Genomic DNA, 22,747 nt, shown 5'->3' on the forward strand with positions numbered 1-22,747 from the left:
GTATTTTGGAACCATGACTTATTTAACTCCTAGTTCGGCAATTCTCATACCTGTCAGCAACAACTTTTTTTGAAATTACTACATCCTTTTCAAAGTCTGAGGGTATTTCGGTTGTCTCATACATCTTGCACACCAGATGGAAGAGTTTTTTTCATGGCTGGCTCTCCCAAGTCTGTCAGTAGCTGTGACGGAATGTCCTCTATACCCGGGGCCTTGTTTCGACTTAGATCTTTCAGAGCTCTGTCAAATTATTCTCGCAGTACGCATCTCCCATCTGATTTTCAGCTACATCCACTTCACTTTCTATAATATTGCTTTCATCTTCACCTCCGTTGTATAGACACTATAAACTCCTTTCAGCTTTAACTTTTCGCTTCTTTGCTTTGGATTGGTTTTCCATCTGAGGTCTGGGTATCCATACTGCTGCTTCTCTTTTCCCCAAAGGCCTTCTCAATTTTTAAATGTTTGTTTTCCCTTTTGCCTGCTTAATTTGCTGCATTTTTAAATTTTCTAGTTTCATCAATTAAATTCAGTATCTCTTGTGTTATCCAAGTATTTCTACTAGGCCTTGTCTTTTTGCCAATTTGATTCTCAGATGCCTTCATTATTTCATCTCTTAAACCTATCTATTCGTCTGCTACTGTATTCCTGTCCCCTGTTGTAGTCAACTGTTGCCTAATGCTTCCTATGAAACTCTCAACAAATTCAGTTTCTTTCAATTTATCCATGGTCCATCTCTTTAATTTCCTACCCTTTTCCAATTTCTTCAGTTTTAATCTGCAGTTCATGACCAATATATTGTGGTCAGACTCCACATCTGCTCCTGGAAATGTTTTACAATTTAAAATAGGTTTCTGACTCTCTGTTTTGCCATTATATAATCAATCTGAAACCTTATGATGTCTCCACGTCTCTTCCATGAATACAAACTTCTTTTACGATTCTTAAACCAAGTGTTATCGATGATTAAATTATGATCTGAGCAAAATTCCACCAGGTGGGCTCCTCTTTGATTCCTCTCCCCCAGTCCATATTCACCTACTATTTTTCCTGCTCTTCCTTTTCCTACTATCGAATTCCAGTCCACCACCACAATTAAATTTTTATCTGCGTTCCTATGTGAGTAAAGTCTCTTATCTCATCATACATTTCGTCGATCTCTTCATTATCTGCGGAGGTAATTGGCATATAAATTTGTACTACTGTGGTAAACGCGTGCTTCGCGTCTATCTGGCTACGATAACGCGTTCACTAAGCTGTTCATGGCAGCTTACCCGCGTCGTATTTTATTGGTTCAAATTGGCTCTGAGCACTATGGGACTTAACATCTATCGTCATCAGTCCCGTAGAACTTAGAACTACTTAAACCTAACTAACCTAAGGAAATCACACAACACCCAATCATCACGAGGCAGAGAAAATCCCTGACCCCGCCGGGAATCGAACCCGGGAACCCGGGCGTGGGAAGCGAGAATGTTACCGCACGACCACGAGCTGCGGACGTATTTTATTATTCATTATTAAACCCACTCTTGCATAATCCCTATATGACTTTGTATTTATAACAATGTATTTACCTAACCAGAAGTCCTGTTCTTCCTGCTACCGAACTTCAATAATTCCCACTATATCTAACTCGAACTTACCAATTTTCTTACCCACCTACTCGATTAAGGGATCTAACATTCCACACTCTGATCCGCGCTCCGATCCGCAGGATTCCAGTTTTGTTTCTCCTGATGACGACATCCTCCTGTGTGGTACCCGTCCAGAGATACGAATGGGGAACTATTTTACGTCCTGAATACTTTAACCATACATTAGAGTTACACACCCTCGCGAAAAAATTACGGTTGCAACTGCCCCTTGCTTTCAGCCGTTCCCAGTATCAGCACAGCAAGGCCGTTTTGGTTGATGGCACAAGACCAGATCAGTCAATCATCCAGACTGTTGCCCCTTCAACTACAGAAAAGACTGCTGCCTCCCTTCGGCAACCATACGTCTGTCTGGCCTCTAGTCCGCCTGCAAGTGTTAACGTGCTCGTCTCCCATGCAAACGCCCCGGATTCGATTTGCAGCCGGGTTAGAGATTTGCTGCGCTCGGGGACAGGGTGTTGTGTTGTCCTCGTCGTAATTTCATCCTCATCTCCGGCGCACAAGTCGCCCAATGTGGTGTCGACTGACAGAAGACTTGCACTTGGCGGTCGAACTTCCCCGGATGGGGCCTCCCGGCCGACGATGCCATATACCCATATGCTCATTTTAGCTTTTGTCTGGCCTCTCAACAGATAACCCCCTCCCCTTCGCCCGTTGTGGTTGCACCGACGATACGGCTGTCTGTATCGCTGAGACACGCAAGCCATCCTACCGACGGCGAGGTCCATGGTTCATATCAGTTTCGGATCCTAATGCAGATTGATAGTTGGCCTGGATAAAGGAGCTAATGATTCGCACATCTTTACGTCAGAATAATTTCCAGAGCAATCTACCAATGTGTCAACATAGCGAGAGACATTTCTTAACTGATCTTTTTTACTGAATTTTTCACTTTTCCCTGCCATTTAAATTTTTCAAAATCTGTTCCTCCTTTTTTTTTATTCCAAAGGCTCCTTATTTTCAGGTACATTGTCACGGTCGTTCAGCCTAATTACGCCCCTTGTATTATCGCTGGATAGTTTCCTTAACTGTGCGTTATTCTTTTCCGCATATTGCCTTTAACGCCGTATCGCGACGTGAAGCAGTTCTCAACAATACAGGGAGTTCTGCAGCAGATCATGCCGTTGCTTAGCGCCAGTTCGAGACGAAGCGGCTGGCAAGCAACATGAACTGTCCGTCCCCAGTCACGAAAATCTCGAGAAATCCGTGAACGGTGGCAAGAGCTCGGGGCAACGACAGTAATCAGAAGGTAAGGCACCAGCAAACATTTGAGTCCCATCAATCCGTGCCGCCCGGGTTGGCCGAGCGGTTCTAAGCGCTACAGTCTGGAACCGGGTGACCGCTACGGTCGCAGGTTCGAATCCTGCCTCGGGTATGGGTGTGTATGATGTCCTTAGGTTGGTTAGGTTTAAGTAGTTATAAATTCTACGGGACTGATGACCTTAGAAGTTAAATCCCATAGTGCTCAGAGCCATTTTTTTAACCACCAATCCGTGGCATCCTAGACACAGGCGTCAAATCGACTGCTCCTTTCTACGGACTCTAAAAATTAATTTTCACAGGCATGTATATTTAATGAACGTGGAGATCAGCTACACCGCAGTTATATTCGAGATAATTTGATTTTGCGATCCATTCATCTAGACTGCTTGTCAGTGTTTGTCTGACGCAGTATGTGTTGTAGGACCGTAAATGTTACAAATATTATGCTTACAGGAAAATCAGAATGCTACAAATTAAACCATCTACGAAGTTTCCATGCAAAGTGATCTCTGCACACGCTCGTAGAGTCATTGCTCGACAAGTCACCGTGGTGTCATGAAACACACGCCTTCCACGCATGTATTACAAAAAATATACACTTTCATAAGATTTTCTATAGATTATGGAAGAATTCGAAACATTAGGCTGTATTTTTATCAAAAAGTTCCGTAATTTCCAAGAATGATTGCTCATCGAAGTCGCGGGGTCCAAATGATACATATCAAACGTGCGATCGTAAATCGATAATGCGACTCCGGTGGCGGGCGTTTTGATCATTTATTTGTGATCATTTTTATCTGTTTCCCGTTGTTCCCGTAGTTGCTCTAAATTACATACCTCCGCCAATTATTTTTGAGTTGCTAGGGAAAGCCAGACGATTTATGTCGTTGGTGAGTGGAATGTCTGGTATTCTTGATGCTTCTTCGGCGGATTCTCTCACATGTATCCAGCACAAATGTTTATCCAGCATAGAAAATTGTTTGACTTTTTGTCGCAAATATGGAGTACTACCAGACGAGGGAAGAAGGGACTGTGTAACTGTGGTGATGCTAAGTGTGTAAAACTTCGTAAGAAGAGTTTCCATGCTGAAATACCGTTACAATTTCACTGCGGACAGTGCGGAAAACAAACGAGTATCAGGAAGAATACAAGCTTCGACTCTCCCAAATTATCCATCCAGACCAACGTAATGGACTTTAACATGACGACAACACCGACGACGTGTAAGGTATGTCGTCTCCTTAGCAATGCCAAGTATTTTTGTAAGGTTCTTCTTTTGTCATTGCTGTAGTGACCACCGTAAACATAATCATAACGCCCGCCACCAGAGTTGCATGATCGATTTACGATCGCACGTTCGGTATGTTTCGTTTTGACCCCGCGACTTCGATACGCAATCATTCTTGGAAATTACCAAAAGTTCTTTGTTCAACCTTGTTTAGTAATTCACTCATGGCCATTCTTGATTCTCTAAGCAATTAAACGTTATTCTTCTGTCTTTGTGTTTGCACAACACTTTTACTATTCTTACATTATCTGTTGTGGTTTCTGTCCGAAGAATTGATTGCTACAGCTTTTCATAGTAGTCTATTCTCCACAAGTCTTTTCATCTATACATAACTGCTCCACCCTACATCCACTGGCATGCTAGTAAGGAAGCGGGCAACAAAGAAGAACAAGAGTTACTGTCGTTACTTGAACTACGTACACCATTAAACCACTGTAGCATGATTCGGACCATGTGCCAGAGGCAGTTATCCTGTTAGAAGGCATCATGGATGAAATGTTGTGAACACCAGAAAAGAAAACAACTCGGTCCTGCGGCCGTCATGGTGGTGTTAATAAGCTGTAATGTCAACAAGCTTTTAACGAGGACAAAATGTCTGTAAAATAGAAGACAATCATCTCAAATCTACCAGAGGCGTACAGTGATACTTCATCAAGTATTACTGCACCACATATGGCTCTCTGAGAAACTTCATCCTCTTAATGTAGTATACGAAAAATAACAAAGTTAGTTATACACGTAGGACGGCGTTAAAAAATTTCGTGACGAGGTCTGAAACACCGAAATGCCATTTTCCTTTTGTGTGCAGCGTATTGGGTGCATGTGTGGCGCTCTAAAACCATTCTAATTAAGGCTGAAGACATTTATTTGAAACTTGTTAAATCTTTCGTCGAAGACTGTGTAACTGATAAAACAAAGTTCGTTATACAGGACAGAAAATATCGCACATTTCAAAATACATAAACGATTTAGCAGATAGGATCAGCAGCACGATAAGATTGTTCGGTGACGATGATACGAGGGTAGTTCGAAAGGTTCTCGGAATCATCACGAGACGTCAGCGCTAGCGCAACGAGTTGTTCACGTGATATTCATTGGACTGTTGCCTGTAAACACATGCCAAGTCAGTGCTCTTGGAAGAGAGCTGTGGCGGTGACATGGCGATATTGATGTTCCCGCATAGTGATTTGCGAATATGGAAAATATCGAGATTCATGCAGTAAAGAAAGGTATGAAAGCAGAGGACACTCATGCCGATTTTCAGAATACACTGGGGGACTCTGCTCCTGCATAGTCAACTGTTGCCAAGTGGACAAATGAGTTTCAATTTCGTCGTCGCCATTGCAAAATTACATGAACTAAGGTATGCATTTCTGCCACACTCGTCTTATTTACCTGTTATGGCTCCATCCGACTTCGATCTCTTCCCAAAACTGAAAATTTTTCTAGGTGGACAAAAATTCACTTCAAACGAAGAATTGATAGCCGGAGTTGACAACTATTTTGCAGGGTTGAAGGAAACTCGTTTTCGAGATGAGTTCGAGGCACTGGAACATCGTTGGACCAAGTGCATTAATCTACAAGGAGACTACATTGAAAAATTAAAAAAAAGTTTCTGCGATGTAAGCACTTTTTTTCTATTCCGTTCTGAGAACTTTTCAAACCACCCTCGTCTTACGCGGAGGGAAGTACCATCATTGGACTATTGCTGCTCTCTTGACAGTCTCATCGCTCACAGAAGTCATGGTTTAATGTTAGGAAATCACACATTTCTATTTTTATTAAAAATACAAACAAAATCCTGTTTTATACCTATGTCGAAAAGTTAACTGTCGTCTACATAGAGCTGCTGGAATATTCCAGTCAGTTCGTCCATCATATTTCGCATTTTAACGTCAGCCAACTCTTCTTTATATTGTATAGCCACAGGTGCTTCCTTGTGGTATTTTTGCCTTGTCGACATGTCTTGCACAGAAGAACTTGGGCGATTTATCTCATAGATAACTGTAAAATGCTCCACTCATTTCTTTCTTTAACATTACAGACTGCTCCTTCTCTAATTTTACTTGAATAGATTTTAACCACCACAATGTTATTGCAAAATTGTTCTGTAACCACATTTAAATTATTATTGCTAAGGGGTGTGCCATTTTGGTGTGATTTACGCTACCAGTGTCTATAAAAAGAAGTAGAGGGATGTTAAACCCTTCAGGGCAGAACATGTTGGCATTTCGAAGTACCACAGAATTAAAACTGCACTTGAGATTGGCCACCATAACCTGTCTGCGACCACTGCATGTATCTGGCTGCTAAAAATTAAAGTTATATTCGGGTGAACCAATCAAAATGTTTATGGGACAAGGGTGGTCCCACTAGTGATACCCGGTAACATTCCGTGGAGTGTAGTCCGGGTACAACATCGCATAATTCGGGACACTGTGCTGCTTGCCGCATAATTCGTGTTCTGTGCTTGCGGTACCGAGCCGGATACTGCATTGCACTATTCCGTTCAGCTACCGGATCTGGGTAGTGCCGTGTCGTACCATTCCGTATGTGTGGGTGGCACTCATGGGTCGGAGGAAGCAGATCTGTGATGATTGTCTGCTATTTGCTCTCGTTATTTCTGTTACACTTTCGTATTGGCGCCATATAGAACTATTACGATCGTAACACCGAGTCTTTGAATTCGGAGTCTATTGTCATACTTTCTTGATAAGTGCACAAACACTTGTGACATTACAGCCTTTATCACTGCGATTTTTAACATGTAAAAGTTTTTTTTTCTGTATTCGCGCCAGTATGTGCGAACTTTTAACATATGCCAATGAATGTTGTAACCAGATATCTTTGCCGCGCTCCTGAAAAGCGCAGAATATCACGATAGCTATAAACTGTTATACGCTGCTATCGATCAGTAAAAAAACGATGCACCTATGTTTCAAAATAACAATTGCCAATTTTTACTTCTGCAGGGAGCCGCGCCGCTCTCTAGCTGTTCTTCTGTGAATGTGTTGCGAGTCGGGCGCAAAAGTATTGTGCTCCATACTGATATAATCATTTTATTGTAAATTTAAAAGTTTAAGTGATTAAAAAATACATGTAGCCACAAACAAGCGAGAATGTGTATCATGAAAATTCGCTCCACCGCCACAATGGGTGACCATGTTAATGTAAGTTTCCGTTTCATAATATAATACTTGAAGCCTTGAAGTTTATTTAATTTCAAAGAAAATCTCTCAACCTTATTTTCATTAATTATACTTGTGATAATCTTTCCTGTTTAAAAGATTTATGCAGCTTATGATCCAGCGTGTGTTCTGTCGGAACAGGAGGCTGTCGTGACGACATCGTTATAGTATTTATTCCAAGTTCTTTCAGTTCCGTTTATATGTTCGTACAAATCCAATTAGTTGGTCCCTTAGGTTTCTTTCATGTAACTTCCGTCTGTTTTCTCCGCGCGATCTTCCTCCAAAAAAAATGTCTGTTCATTTTTTTTTAGTAATTTTCGATATCGCGAATGAGAAAAGACAGCCGCCTCCTGCTCCGAACGGAACACCACGACTTTTCTAACGTCGGAGAGTACCGCACGAATTTTCCGCTAAAAAGGTAATAGAATTTCTTAAAGCTGGATCAATTACACATGTTGCTGCTGTTCTCCGACAAATCTGGTGTGATTAATAGTAATTTATTCTGTCACGACAAAAAGAACCAATTTTATTTTTACCAAAGCAACAAAGCTTTCAATTAAATTACTAAAAAAAATAATAAAAAAAAATCATACCAGACACTGGAACAGTACTCCTGAAACGGTGGCACTAGCGACTGATAGGTGATTACCTTTACAGACACATAGCATTTTTCCAGAACTCGTCCATTCGCCTTCCCTAACACTGAACTTATATGGCCGTTCCATGTAACTGTATGGCCGAAAATATCTGTACCATATTCACCTCTAGTTTTTAAATTAGATACTGTCACTTTTTTTCTCTCTATATTATAGCCATTGTTGGAAGTCCCTTGCAGAAATATTGAGCTACGTGACTCTATAGACGTCCATAATAGCGGAAGTATTGCCGCTGCAGGATTTTGTGCACGAACTGACCTCGCGATTATATCCCATACATATCCGATGATATTCATGTTAAGCAATCTGTGTGCCCAGATCATTCGCTCGAATTGTCCAGAACGTTTTTCAAATCAGCCTTATGGCACATTGTCATCCGTAATAATTCTATTGTTGTTTTGGAATACGAAGTCCATGAATGGCTGTAAATGGTATCCAAGTAGCCAAACATAACAATTTTCTCTCAATGATCGGTTCAGTTGGACAACAGAACTCATTCCATTCATTGTAAACACAGACCACAACACTATGGTGCCACCAAACAGCCCGTAGAGTGCCGTGAAGGCAACTCATTTTCCGTGGCTTCGTGGGGTCTGCGCCTCGCTTGAACCCTACCATCTGCTCTTACTAGCTGAAATCAGGACTCATCTGACCAGATCACGGGTTTCCAGCCGCCTAGGGTCCTACCAGTATGGTCACGAGTCCAGGAGAGCCCAGGAGAGGCGCTGCAGGCGATGTCGTGCTGTTAGCAAAGGCACTCGCGTCGTTCGTCTGCTGAAATACACTCCTGGAAATTGAAATAAGAACACCGTGAATTCATTGTCCCAGGAAGGGGAAACTTTATTGACACATTCCTGGGGTCAGATACATCACATGATCACACTGACAGAACCACAGGCACATAGACACAGGCAACAGAGCATGCACAATGTCGGCACTAGTACAGTGTATATCCACCTTTCGCAGCAATGCAGGCTGCTATTCTCCCATGGAGACGATCGTAGAGATGCTGGATGTAGTCCTGTGGAACGGCTTGCCATGCCATTTCCACCTGGCGCCTCAGTTGGACCAGCGTTCGTGCTGGACGTGCCGACCGCGTGAGACGACGCTTCATCCAGTCCCAAACATGCTCAATGGGGGACAGATCCGGAGATCTTGCTGGCCAGGGTAGTTGACTTACACCTTCTAGAGCACGTTGGGTGGCACGGGATACATGCGGACGTGCATTGTCCTGTTGGAACAGCAAGTTCCCTTGCCGGTCTAGGAATGGTAGAACGATGGTTTCTATGACGGTTTGGATGTACCGTGCACTATTCAGTGTCCCCTCGACGATCACCAGTGGTGTACGGCCAGTGTAGGAGATCGCTCCCCACACCATGATGCCGGGTGTTGGCCCTGTGTGCCTCGGTCGTATGCAGTCCTGATTGTGGCGCTCACCTGCACGGCGCCAAACACGCATACGACCATCATTGGCACCAAGGCAGAAGCGACTCTCATCGCTGAAGACGACACGTCTCCATTCGTCCCTCCATTCACGCCTGTCGCGACACCACTGGAGGCGGGCTGCACGATGTTGGGGCGTGAGCGGAAGACGGCCTAACGGTGTGCGGGACCGTAGCCCAGCTTCATGGAGACGGTTGCGAATGGTCCTCGCCGATACCCCAGGAGCAACAGTGTCCCTAATTTTCTGGGAAGTGGCGGTGCGGTCCCCTACGGCACTGCGTAGGATCCTACGGTCTTGGCGTGCATCCGTGCGTCGCTGCGGTCCGGTCCCAGGTCGACGGGCACGTGCACCTTCCGCCGACCACTGGCGACAACATCGATGTACTGTGGAGACCTCACGCCCCACGTGTTGAGCAATTCGGCGGTACGTCCACCCGGCCTCCCGCATGCCCACTATACGCCCTCGCTCAAAGTCCGTCAACTGCACATACGGTTCACGTCCACGCTGTCGCGGCATGCTACCAGTGTTAAAGACTGCGATGGAGCTCCGTATGCCACGGCAAACTGGCTGACACTGACGGCGGCGGTGCACAAATGCTGCGCAGCTAGCGCCATTCGACGGCCAACACCGCGGTTCCTGGTGTGTCCGCTGTGCCGTGCGTGTGATCATTGCTTGTACAGCCCTCTCGCAGTGTCCGGAGCAAGTATGGTGGGTCTGACACACCGGTGTCAATGTGTTCTTTTTTCCATTTCTAGGAGTGTAGTCCATTAACGGCAAATCTCGCCTCACTGTCCTAACGGATACGTTCGTCGTACGCCCCACATTGATTTCTGCTGTTTTTTCACACAGTGTTGCTTGTCTGTTAACACTGACAACTCTACTCAAACGCTGCAGCTCTCGGTCGTTAAATGAAAGTGAGAGGTAACGCCTGAAGTTTGGTATTCTTGACACTGTGGATCCTGGAATATTGAATTCCCTAACGATTTCTGAAATGGAATGTCCGGTGCGTCTAGTTCTAACTATAATTCCACGTTCAAACTGTGTTAATTCCTATATTTAGATTAAAGTTCAGTCTTGATCACGTTATGTCTGTTTTAATGAGTAATCGGTTTCGGTTTTTTCTATAAAACCATCATCAGACCCATTGGCTCCCTTGGGTTGGTAGGTGGAGCTCTCCTTGCTGCTGTGCAGAGTTGACTGCACAGCAGCAAGGAGAGCTCCACCTACCAACCCAAGGGAGCCAATGGATCTGATGATGGTTTTATAGAAAAAACCGAAACCGATTACTCATTAAAACAGACATAACGTGATCAAGACTGAACTTTAATCTAAATATAACAATTAATTGATCACTGTATTCCAAAAATGTTTACCAAAATTGTGTGTTAATTCCGTCGTACGGCCGTAATAACGTCAGAAACCTTTTCAAACGAATCACCTGAGTACAGATGACACATCCGCCAATGCACCACCCTTTCATACCTTGTGATCCAATTCTACTGCCATCTGTGTACGTACATAACGCTGTCTCATGAAACTGTCACCTCAATGTGTGCGTGTGTTTTACTGCACAAACGGACATCAAAAGGATACTATTCCGTCATTTAGTGTATGTTCTGTAGGATTCTGAACAACCAATGGCGGACTGGTAATCAGGCACTGCAATGCTCTCTAAATATCGCACAAAAATTATGCCATTTATCTTCGAATGCGAACCGGAAGTCACACTAAAATCAGGCCATTTCTCTTAGAATGGGTGCTGGTATGTGGGTGAAACGGACTAAATCCTGTTTTCTAGCGCTCTCTTCACGATAATCAGAAATCAGTATCGAGAGCTCAAACGATGGTGTGCTGTGCTACCATCAACTCAGAGAAGGGGCGCAGCTGTTTGTTTTCGACCGTGCATGCTCTGATGTGACATCATCCCTGCCGGCAATTAGGGTGCTAAGTTGCCCGCAACACCAGGTTATTATTTTTAACTGGAATTCCGTGCAACGCATTGTGCAAGCAACATGGCGAATTCTGTAGACGGTCTGCTAGACCCTTTTCAGCAGATCTCTGGAGGCGAAAGTGAGAGTTATGGGCTGACCTACTCCAAATCTAACAAAGGGAGGGCGTGAGATGGGGCTAACGGATTTAGCTCAAACTATGTGAGTAAACGCAGGTAGACGCCCCTTTCAAGTTCCTAGAATATGAAATCTGAGAAGGCGACAGGAAAAGGTAAAACGCTCTCTAAGGATTTACGACTAGAGTACGAGGGATTTTGTACCAATACTTAATGTATAGCTGATGTGGCGCAGTAGTAAAGTGCGCTGACTGGCTATTCGTCGGTTCGGGTCCGATTCTCACGGCTACGATCTATTTTTCTTCATTTTATCCTTGGCAATGTTAAAGTATTAATTACAAAATATCTATATAAACTGTTCAGCTTATATACATAAGATCAATGTGTTCAATTCAGTTATGATTATTATCCTTGAAAGTTAAAAGGCTATAGATGGTGGTAAAAAAGCGAGTATACGAGGAAATTTAGTACGTAAGTGTATGAAAAGAGTTGGGTCTGCGCATATGATGTTCACAGTGAACTTTTTTGATTTCCAGGTTTGTTATTCGGGAATAACGATGCATGGGGTACAGGGGGAGTGAAAGATCTAGGACATATCAACACATAAGTAAAAAAAACAATATAGCGAAATCATAACATATAAACAACATACTTGATCTTGGTGCATTAGGTAAAGCTAATGTCGCCACCATGACGACATAATGGAACAATAATGTTTATTTTTGTAATATTGTAGAACACTGGTAAAAGTTTGCTCGAGCTACCACTGTGAACAACAATGTTATTTTTATAGCTACAGTAGTTAATGAAAAGCAAAGGGGCATCAGTCTTGACTCATGCTCCTTTGAAAATAAAGCTTAGATAGCGGCACTGACGATGTGGTTTAATATTTTTCTAATTCCAGCCCTAGATGACATTGCCAGTAGTGTTGCAATTGTTTTTGACTGGAAGGATGCAAATAGATGCTAGTTGCACTTTTGGGGGGGGTTACACGTCCAGCTGAAGTCACATCGATTAAATAATGCAGCGAAGTGTAGAGCTGTGATTAAGCTGCTGCTGCTGCTGCTGCTTCTTGTCTTCCTACCAAAAATTCCAGTGCAAGATGAGTTTTGTGTAAGGCAGATTACTGTCGACATGTTTTTCATATACATTACAAAGACCGGTACAAGCAAGATACATGTCTACAATGAGGACAATGGCAAAATGAGTCCAAGTGAAGTGTGCTCATTATTAAACCCACTCCTGCATAACCCCTATATGAATTCGTATTTATAACACTGTATTCAGCTGACCAGAAGTCCTATTCATCTTGTTATCTAAAGTCGCTAATTCCCACTATATCTAACTCCAACCTACCCGTTGTCCGCCCCTGGCAGCTGAGCGCGACGGAATGTCATACCTAACGGCCCTGGTTCGATTCCCGGCTGGGACGGAGGTTTTCTCCGCTCAAGGACTCGGTGTTGTGTTGTCCTTATCATCAACATTTAATCACCATTGACACCCAAGTCTCCGAAGTGGTGTCAACTCGAAAGACTTGCAGCAGACAAACGGTCTACCTGACAGGAGGCCCTAGCCACACGAAATTTACATTTAACCCACCCGTTTCCATTTTTAAATTTTCCTGCCCACCTACCCGATTAAGGGATCTAACATTCCACGCTTTGATCCGCGCTCCGATCTGTAGAATTCCAGTTTTGTTTCTCCCGATGACGACACCCTCCTGTGTGGTCCCCGTCCAGAGATCCGAATGGGGGAATATTTTACGTCCGGAATACTTTACCCAAGGGGAAGCCATCATCATCTAACCATACATTAGAGTTACACACGCTCGGGAAAAATTACGGTTGTAGTTGTCCAGCTGGCCGGGGTGGCCGAGCAGTTCTAGGCGCTACAGTCTGGAACCGCGCGACCGCCACGGCCGGGGGTTCGAATGTTGCCTCGGGCATGGGTGTGTGTGATATCCTTAGTTTAGTTAGGTTTAAGTAGTTCTGAGTTCTAGGGGACTGATGACCTCAGAAGTTAAGTCCCATAGTGCTCGGAGCCATTTGAACCATTTGTAGTTGCCCCTTGCTTTCAGCTGTTCCCAGTATCAGCACAGCAAAGCCGTTTTGGTTGATGCTACAAGACCAGATCACTCAATCATACAGACTGTTGCCCCTGCAACTACAGAAAAGACTGTTGCATCTCTTCAGCAACCATACGTTTGTCTGGCCTCTGGTCTGCCTGCTTAGCTGGGTGTTAATATGCTCGCCTCCCATGCAAGTGGGCCTGGGTACGATTCGCGGCTGGGTTGGAGATTTTGTCCGCCCGGAGACTGGGTGTTGTGATGTCCTCGCCATGATTTCATCCTCATCAACGGCGCGCAAGTCGCCCAGTGTGGCGTCGAATGAAAGAAGACTTGCACTTGGCGGCCAGCGATGCCATATGCTCATTTCATTTTTTGTCTGGTCTCTCAACAGATGCTTCCTCCCCTCCTGTTGTGGTTGCACTGACGATACGGCTGTCTGTATTGCTAAGCAACGCAAGCCATCCTACCGACGGCGAGGCCCATGGTTCATATCAGTTAACTGAATTTCGGATCCTAATGCAGATTTATAGTTGACTTGGATAAAGGAGCTAGTAATTCGCACATCTTTACGTCAGAATGATTTCCAGAACAATCTATCATTGTTTTAACATAGCGAGAGACATGTCTTAACTGATATTTTTTACTGAATTTTTCACTTTTCCCTGCCATTTTAATTTTTCAACATTTGTTCCTTTTTTTTTTATTCAGCTACATCCACTTCACTTTCTATAATATTGCTTTCATCTTCACCTCCATTGTATAGACACTATAAACTCCTTTCAGCTTTAACTTTTCGCTTCTTTGCTTTGGATTGGTTTTCCATCTGAGGTCTGGATATCCATACTGCTGCTTCTCTTTTCCCCAAAGACCTTCTCAATTTTTAAATGTTTGTTTTCCCTTTTGCCTGCTTAATTTGCTGCATTTTTAAATGTTCTCGTTTCATCAATTAAATTCAGTATCTCTTGTGTTATCCAAGTATTTCTACTAGGCCTTGTCTTTTTGCCAATTTGATTCTCAGATGCCTTCATTATTTCATCTCTTAAACCCATCTATTCGTCTGCTACTGTATTCCTGTCCCCTGTTGTAGTCAACTGTTGCCTAATGTTTCCTATGAAACTCTCAACAAATTCAGTTTCTTTCAATTTATCCATGGTCCATCTCTTTAATTTCCTACCCTTTTCCAATTTCTTCAGTTTTAATCTGCAGTTCATGACCAATATATTGTGGTCAGACTCCACATCTGCCCCTGGAAATGTTTTACAATTTAAAATAGGTTTCTGACTCTCTGTTTTACCATTATATAATCAATCTGAAACCTTATGATGTCTCCACGTCTCTTCCATGAATACAAACTTATTTTACGATTCTTAAACCAAGTGTTATCGATGATTAAATTATGATCTGTGCAAAATTCCACCAGGTGGGCTCCTCTTTGATTCCTCTCCCCCAGTCCATATTCACCTGCTATTTTTCCTGCTCTTCCTTTTCCTACTATCGAATTCCAGTCCACCACCACAATTAAATTTTTATCTCCGTTCCTATGTGAGTAAAGTCTCTTATCTCATCATATACATTTCGTCGATCTCTTCATTATCTGCGGAGCTAACTGGCATATAAATTTGTACTACTGTGGTAAACGCGTGCTTCGCGTCTATCTGGCTACGGTAACGCGTTCACTAAGCTGTTCATGCCAGCTTACCCGCGTCGTATTTTATTGGTTCAAATTGGCTCTGAGCACTATGGGACTTAACATCTATGGTCATCAGTCCCCTAGAACTTAGAACTACTTAAACCTAACTAACCTAAGGACATCACACAACACCCAATCATCACGAGGCAGAGAAAATCCCTGACCCCGCCGGGAATCGAACCCGGGAACCCGGGCGTGGGAAGCGAGAACGCTACCGCACGACCACGAGCTGCGGACGTATTTTATTATTCATTATTAAACCCACTCCTGCATTATCCCTATATGACTTTGTATTTATAACAATGTATTTACCTAACCAGAAGTCCTGTTCTTCCTGCTACCGAACTTCAATAATTCCCACTATATCTAACTCGAACTTACCAATTTTCTTACCCACCTACTCGATTAAGGGATCTAACATTCCACACTCTGATCCGCGCTCCGATCCGCAGGATTCCAGTTTTGTTTCTCCTGATGACGACATCCTCCTGTGTGGTACCCGTCCAGAGATACGAATGGGGGACTATTTTACGTCCTGAATACTTTAACCATACATTAGAGTTACACACCCTCGCGAAAAATTACGGTTGCAGTTGCCCCTTGCTTTCAGCCGTTCCCAGTATCAGCACAGCAAGGCCGTTTTGGTTGATGGCACAAGACCAGATCAGTCAATCATCCAGACTGTTGCCCCTTCAACTACAGAAAAGACTGCTGCCTCCCTTCGGCAACCATACGTCTGTCTGGCCTCTAGTCCGCCTGCAAGTGTTACCGTGCTCGTCTCCCATGCAAACGCCCCGGATTCGATTTGCAGCCTGGTTAGAGATTTGCTGCGCTCGGGGACTGGGTGTTGTGTTGTCCTCGTCGTAATTTCATCCTCATCTCCGGCGCGCAAGTCGCCCAATGTGGTGTCGACTGAAAGAAGACTTGCACTTGGCGGTCGAACCTCCCCGGATGGGGCCTCCCGGCCGACGATGCCATATGCCCATATGCTCATTTTAGCTTTTGTCTGGCCTCTCAACAGATAACCCCCTCCCCTTCCCCCGTTGTGGTTGCACCGACGATACGGCTGTCTGTATCGCTGAGACACGCAAGCCATCCTACCGACGGCGAGGTCCATGGTTCATATCAGTTTCGGATCCTAATGCAGATTGATAGTTGACCTGGATAAAGGAGCTAATGATTCGCACATCTTTACGTCAGAATAATTTCCAGAGCAATCTACCAATGTTTCAACATAGCGAGAGACATTTCTTAACTGATCTTTTTTACTGAATTTTTCACTTTTCCCTGCCATTTTAATTTTTCAACATTTGTTCCTTTTTTTTTTTATTCCAAGGGCTCCTTATTTTCAGGTACATTGTCCCGGTCGTCCAGCCTAATTATGCCCTTTGTATTAACACTGGATAGTTTCCTTAACTGTGCGTGATTCTTTTCCGCATATTGCCTTTAATGCCGTATCGCGACGTGAAGCAGTTCTCAACAATACAGGGAGCTCTGCAGCTGATCATGCCGTAGCTTAGCGCCAGTTTGAGACGAAGCGCCTGGCAAGCAACATGAACTGTCCGTCCCCAGTCACGAAAATCTCGAGAAATCCGTGAACGGTGGCAAGAGCACGGGGCAACGACAGTAATCAGAAGGTAAGGCACCAGCAAACATTTGAGTCCCATCAATCCGTGCCGCCCGGGTTGGCCGAGCGGCTCTAAGCGCTACAGTCTGGAACCGGGTGACCGCTACAGTCGCAGGTTCGAATCCTGCCTCGGGCATGGGTGTGTGAGATGTCCTTAGGTTAGTTAGGTTTATGTAGTTATAAGTTCTAGGGGACTTATGACCTAAGATGTTGAGTCCCATAGTGCTCAGAGCTATTTGAGCCATCAGCAGCACGATAAGATTGTTCGGTGACGATGATACGAGGGTAGTGTAAAGAATTAAGTAAATATATATATATATATATATATATATATATATATATATATATATATATATATATATATATATTTGTGTGTGTGTGTAAATATGATTATTTACATTATTTTAATTTTTGTTGAACTGAATTGAGATGGATGGAAATATTTAAAAAAATCATCAGTGAATATATTTACTGTCATGATAAGGTGGCATCGGACATATACTTTAAGAATTTAGTCGCCGTAAGAAGGAGGTTCGTGGGCCACGTTATTTCTGAGCTAAAATGAGATAAATACTGAAAATACAGTTTACATATAATGTTAAAAATTTAGGATCTTGGATTAAACAAATAATGAAATTTAATAACAAATAGTGTTAATCATAACTATAATTACTGAAGTGCACTATGCTACTTAGATTGGGAATACATTATTAATCACTAGTGATATGTTGATTATCCGCACGTCGGTATCTCGTCCGTGCGCAGTGGAAATTTCCTTATATAATTACTATTATGAGCGAGTATGCGCCCTGTAGTACACAGTGACTTTTTACAAAATTAAAGAGTTTAAATTAGAGCGGCCAGTCTAACGCGCAAGGCTCTCCCTCGACTCCATTCCAGAACAGATAACAGAAGAAGTAATTAACAAAAGAGTAGACATCCTTTCTGTGTCTCACCAGCGATCACATGCGACCGCGCGCAAGATAACTTGCATTGGCTTTCATGCTTTATTAAACAGGGTTCTCTGATTTAAAAAAATAGATTTATATACTGTGGCTAAAAATGTGCCTTTAAAGTAGTTTGAAAAGTTCTCGGAATCACCACGAGAGGTCAGCGCTAGCGCAACGAGTTGTTCACGTGATACTCATTGGACTGTTGCCTGTAAAGACATGCCAAGTCAGTGCTCTTGGAAGAGAGCTGTGGCGGTGACATAGCTCTGTTATTGTCCCCGCGTAGTGATTTGCGAAGATGGAAAAAATCGAGATTCGAGCAGTGATTAAGCACTAAGTAAAGGGCATTCGTGCCGATTTCCAGAATACACTGGGGACTCTGCTCCTTCATATTCAACTGTTTCCAAGTGGACAAATGGGTTTAAATTTGGTCGGGAGAGCTTAGGTGATGATCCGCGCAGTGATCGGCCAAGATGTGTCACTACTCAAGAAATCATTGCAAAAGTGCACAAAATGGTAATGGAAGATCGCTGATTGAAAGTGCGTGAAATGGCTCACGCTTGCCAGATGTCATCTGAAAGGGTATGTCACACTTTAATTGAAGAATTAGAGATGAAAAAAATATCTGCAAGATGGTTGCGCGAGTCTTGATGGGCGCCCGACACATGTGCCGCCGCCATGGCAAAATTACACGAACTAAGGTATGAATTGCTGCCACACTCGCCTTATTTTCCTGTTATGGCTGCATCAGACTTCCGTCTCTTCCCAAAGCTGGAAATTTTTCTCTGTGGCCAAAGATTCACTTTAAATGAAGAATTGATAGCCGGAGTTCACAACTGTTTTGCAGGCCTGAAGAAACTCATTTTCGAGATGGGTTGGAGGCACTGGAACATCGCTGGACCAAGTGCATTAATCTACAAGGACACTACATTGTAAAATAAAAAAACGTTTCAGTGATGTAAGTACCTTTTTTCTATTCCGTTCCGAGAACTTTTCAAACCACCCTCGCATTACGCAGAGGAAACTACCGTCATTGGACAGCGTAGAGTGGAAACTCCTATTGCTGTTCCCTTGACGGTCTCCTCGCTCACAGAAGTCGTAGTTTAATGTTAGGCAATCACACAATTCTATTTTTGTTAAAAATACGAACAAAATCCTGTTTTATATCTATGTCCATATGTTAATAGTCGTCTACACAGAGCTGCTGCAATATTCCAGTCAGTTCGTCCATCAGATGTCGCATTTTAACGCCAGCCAACTCTTCTTTATATTGTATAGCCACAGGTGCTTCCTTGTGGTGTTTTTGCCTTGTCGACATGTCTTGCACAGATGAACTTGGGCGATTTATCTCATAGATAACTATAAATTGCTCCACTCATTTCTTCCTTTAATATGACAGACTGCCCCTTCTCTAATTTTTCTTGAATGGATTTTAACCACCACATTGTTGTTGCAAAATGGTTCTGTAACCATAGTTAAATTATTCTTGCTAAGAAGTGTGCCATTTTGGTGTGATTTATGCTGCCAGTGTCTGTAACAAGATTGACCAAGTTCTGTAGGTGGGCTCGTCTTCATCCGAAGAAGTTGAGGGGTGTTAAACACTTCAGGGCAGAACGTGTTGACACTTTGAACCACCACAGAATTAAAACTGTCCTTGACGTGGGCCACCATAATCTGTCTGCGATCATTGCTTATATATTGCTGCTAAAAATTAAAGTTGTATTCGGGTGAACCACTCAAAATGTTTGTGGGACACACTGGTGATACCTGGTTACAGTCCGTGGAGCATAGTCCGGGTACATCATCGCATAATTCGGGACACTGTTCTGCTTGCCGCATAATTCGTGTTCTATGCTTGCGGTACCGAGCTGGAAGTGTATCAAAAGAGTTCGGTCTGCGGATATGATGGTCACAGTGCACTTTTTTGATTTCCAGATTTGTTATTCGGGAACAGTGATTCTTGGGGTACAGTGGGAGTGAAAGATCTAGGACATATCAGACCATAAATAAAAGAAACAATATAGCGAAATCATAACATATAAACAACATACTTGATCTTGGTGCATTAGGTACAGCTAATATCGCAACAATGTTGAGTCGCTCCTATCATGACGACATAATGAAACACAATATGTTGATTTTTGCAATATTGTAGAACACTGGTAAAATTTTGTTCGAGCTTCCACTATGAACAACAATGTTATTTTTATAACGGCAGCAGTGAATGAAAAGCAAGGGGGCAATACTCGTGACTTATGCTCGTTTGAAAATAAAGCTTAGATAGCAGCACTGACGATGTCGTTTAATACTTTCTAATTACAGTCCTAGATGACATTGCCAGTAGTGTTGCAATTGTTTTTGCCTGGAAGGCTGCAAGTAGATGCTCGCTGCATCTGTGGGGGGGGGGGGGTTACACGTTCAGCTGAAGTCTCATCGATGAAATGATGCAGCAAAACGCAGAGCTGTGACTGAGCTGCTGCTGCTGCTTCTTGTCTTCCTACCAAAAATTCCAGTGCAAGATGAGTTTAATGTAAGGCAGCTTACTGCAAAAATGTTTTTCATGTACATTACAAAGACCGGTATTAGCAAGATACATGTCTACAATGAGGACAATGGCAAAATGAGTCCAAGTGAAGTGTGCTTTTTAATAAAAGATTATGTAAAAAGATGCACCATTAAAATACACCAGACTTCGTCTACTCTCCAACAACAGCCCAGACCAGAATAAAAATCACACTCTCAGTAGATTTCTGTTTTACGTAACAGATTCCTGAAGATTCAACAAAATTCATTACTTTCGAAGTGAGAGGACACAGTTTTTATGCAGCATCAAAGGAACCTAAGGAAACAGGCTAGTTTGCTTGCTGTGCATGTCGTCACAGAGGTGCTTCTTAAAAGCTCCAAACCAGATAACTTTGGTTACTTGCTGCTGAAATGCTGAACTTGAATTGATGGTGGCAGGCGTACTACAGGAAGACCGTAATTACTGAAGAAACTCAAAGTACTGGAAGATAAGGGAAGGCGACATTGTCTATCAACACTTTCTCACATTTTCTTTTTGGTAACACAAGAAGCAGTTGTATTACAGCGCCTACAACGAACAGTGCACTGTTTAGTCGCCATTTTCTTCTGAGCCTCCAACGAGGTCCACGGATTGCGCTAGGAAAACTTGCTTATCCATCATCAAAGGTTCCAGATAAGTCGAATGCGATCAAGAACGTAGAAAAACTCCGTCATCTTCCTGACAAACACCTGCCTATCTATGTAGGAATTCTGAAGTGGGCTATAAAGAACGATATCCAAGATGACGAGTGAATGAGCTGTCAAGCACTCATCATTGTTGTAGAATGTTGCATTAATACTGTGAAACGTAGACCTGTATGTGTTGTATTGTATGCAATCAAGGAAATGTTAATATGAATAAAAGTTTCAGGATGCTGTACACGTATTTTTTTAAAAGGCATCAGTATCCGGCTTTTAATGATTAATTACATTATCAAAATTATCTTAGAAGAAAGATTAAGGAAAGACAAACCTACGTTTCTAGCATTTGTAGACTTAGAGAAAGCTTTTGACAATGTTGACTGGAATACTCTCTTTCAAATTCTAAAGGTGGCAGGGGTAAAATACAGGGAGCGAAAGGCTATTTACAATTTGTACAGAAACCAGATGGCAGTTATAAGAGTCGAGGGACATGAAAGGGAAGCAGTGGTTGGGAAGGGAGTAAGACAGGGTTGTAGCCTCTCCCCGATGTTATTCAATCTGTATATTGAGCAAGCAGTAAAGGAAACAAAAGAAAAATTCGGAGTAGGTATTAAAATCCATGGAGAAGAAATAAAAACGTTGAGGTTCGCCGATGACATTGTAATTCTGTCAGAGACAGCAAAGGACTTGGAAGAGCAGTTGAACGGAATGGATGGTGTCTTGAAGGGAGGATATAAGATGAACATCAACAAAAGCAATAAAAGGATGATGGAATGTAGTCGAATTAAGTCGGGTGATGCTGAGGGAATTAGATTAGGAAATGAGACACTTAAAGTAGTAAGGGTGGTCGAAGTAGAGAGGATATAAAATGTAGACTGGCAATGGCAAGGAAAGCGTTTCTGAAGAAGAGAAATTCGTTAACATCGAGTATAGATTTAAGTGTCAGGAAGTCATTTCTGAAAGTATTTGTATGGAGTGTAGCCATGTATGGAAGTGAAACATGGACGGTAAATAGTTTGGACAAGAAGAGAATAGAAGCTTTCGAAATGTGGTGCTACAGAAGAATGCTGAACATTAGATGGGTAGATCACATAACTAATGATGAGGTACTGAATAGGATTGGGGAGAAGAGGAGTTTGTGGCACAACTTGACCAGAAGAAGGGATCGGTTGATAGGATATGTTCTGAGGCATCAAGGGATCACCAATTTAGTATTGGAGGGCAGCGTGGAGGGTAAAATCGTAGGGGGAGACCAAGAGATGAATACACTAAGCAGATTCAGAAGGATGTAGGTTGCAGTAGGTACTGGGAGATGAAGAAGCTTGCACAGGATAGAGTAGCATGGAGAGCTGCATCAAACCAGTCTCAGGACTGAAGACCACAACAACAACAACATTATCAAAATATAACGTTACAAATTCAGTCTTTTGTATGACCATCACATTCCCTTCATATAACCACTAAAGATGACCGTACAAAGTTATTATACAATTTAAACAGTTTTCTTCAACCTCCCACAAATGTATGACTGCCAGATCCAAAAATAGAAAAGCCGGACGAGGCGTTATATTTAGCCACACAGTTTGCCCTTAATGACAGACTACCTATTTTAAACCGAAATGGTTCTTCTGGGACGGAAACCGAAACTA

The sequence above is a fragment of the Schistocerca nitens genome, chromosome 9, assembly GCF_023898315.1.
Source record: "Schistocerca nitens isolate TAMUIC-IGC-003100 chromosome 9, iqSchNite1.1, whole genome shotgun sequence".
Lineage (NCBI taxonomy): Eukaryota > Metazoa > Arthropoda > Insecta > Orthoptera > Acrididae > Schistocerca > Schistocerca nitens.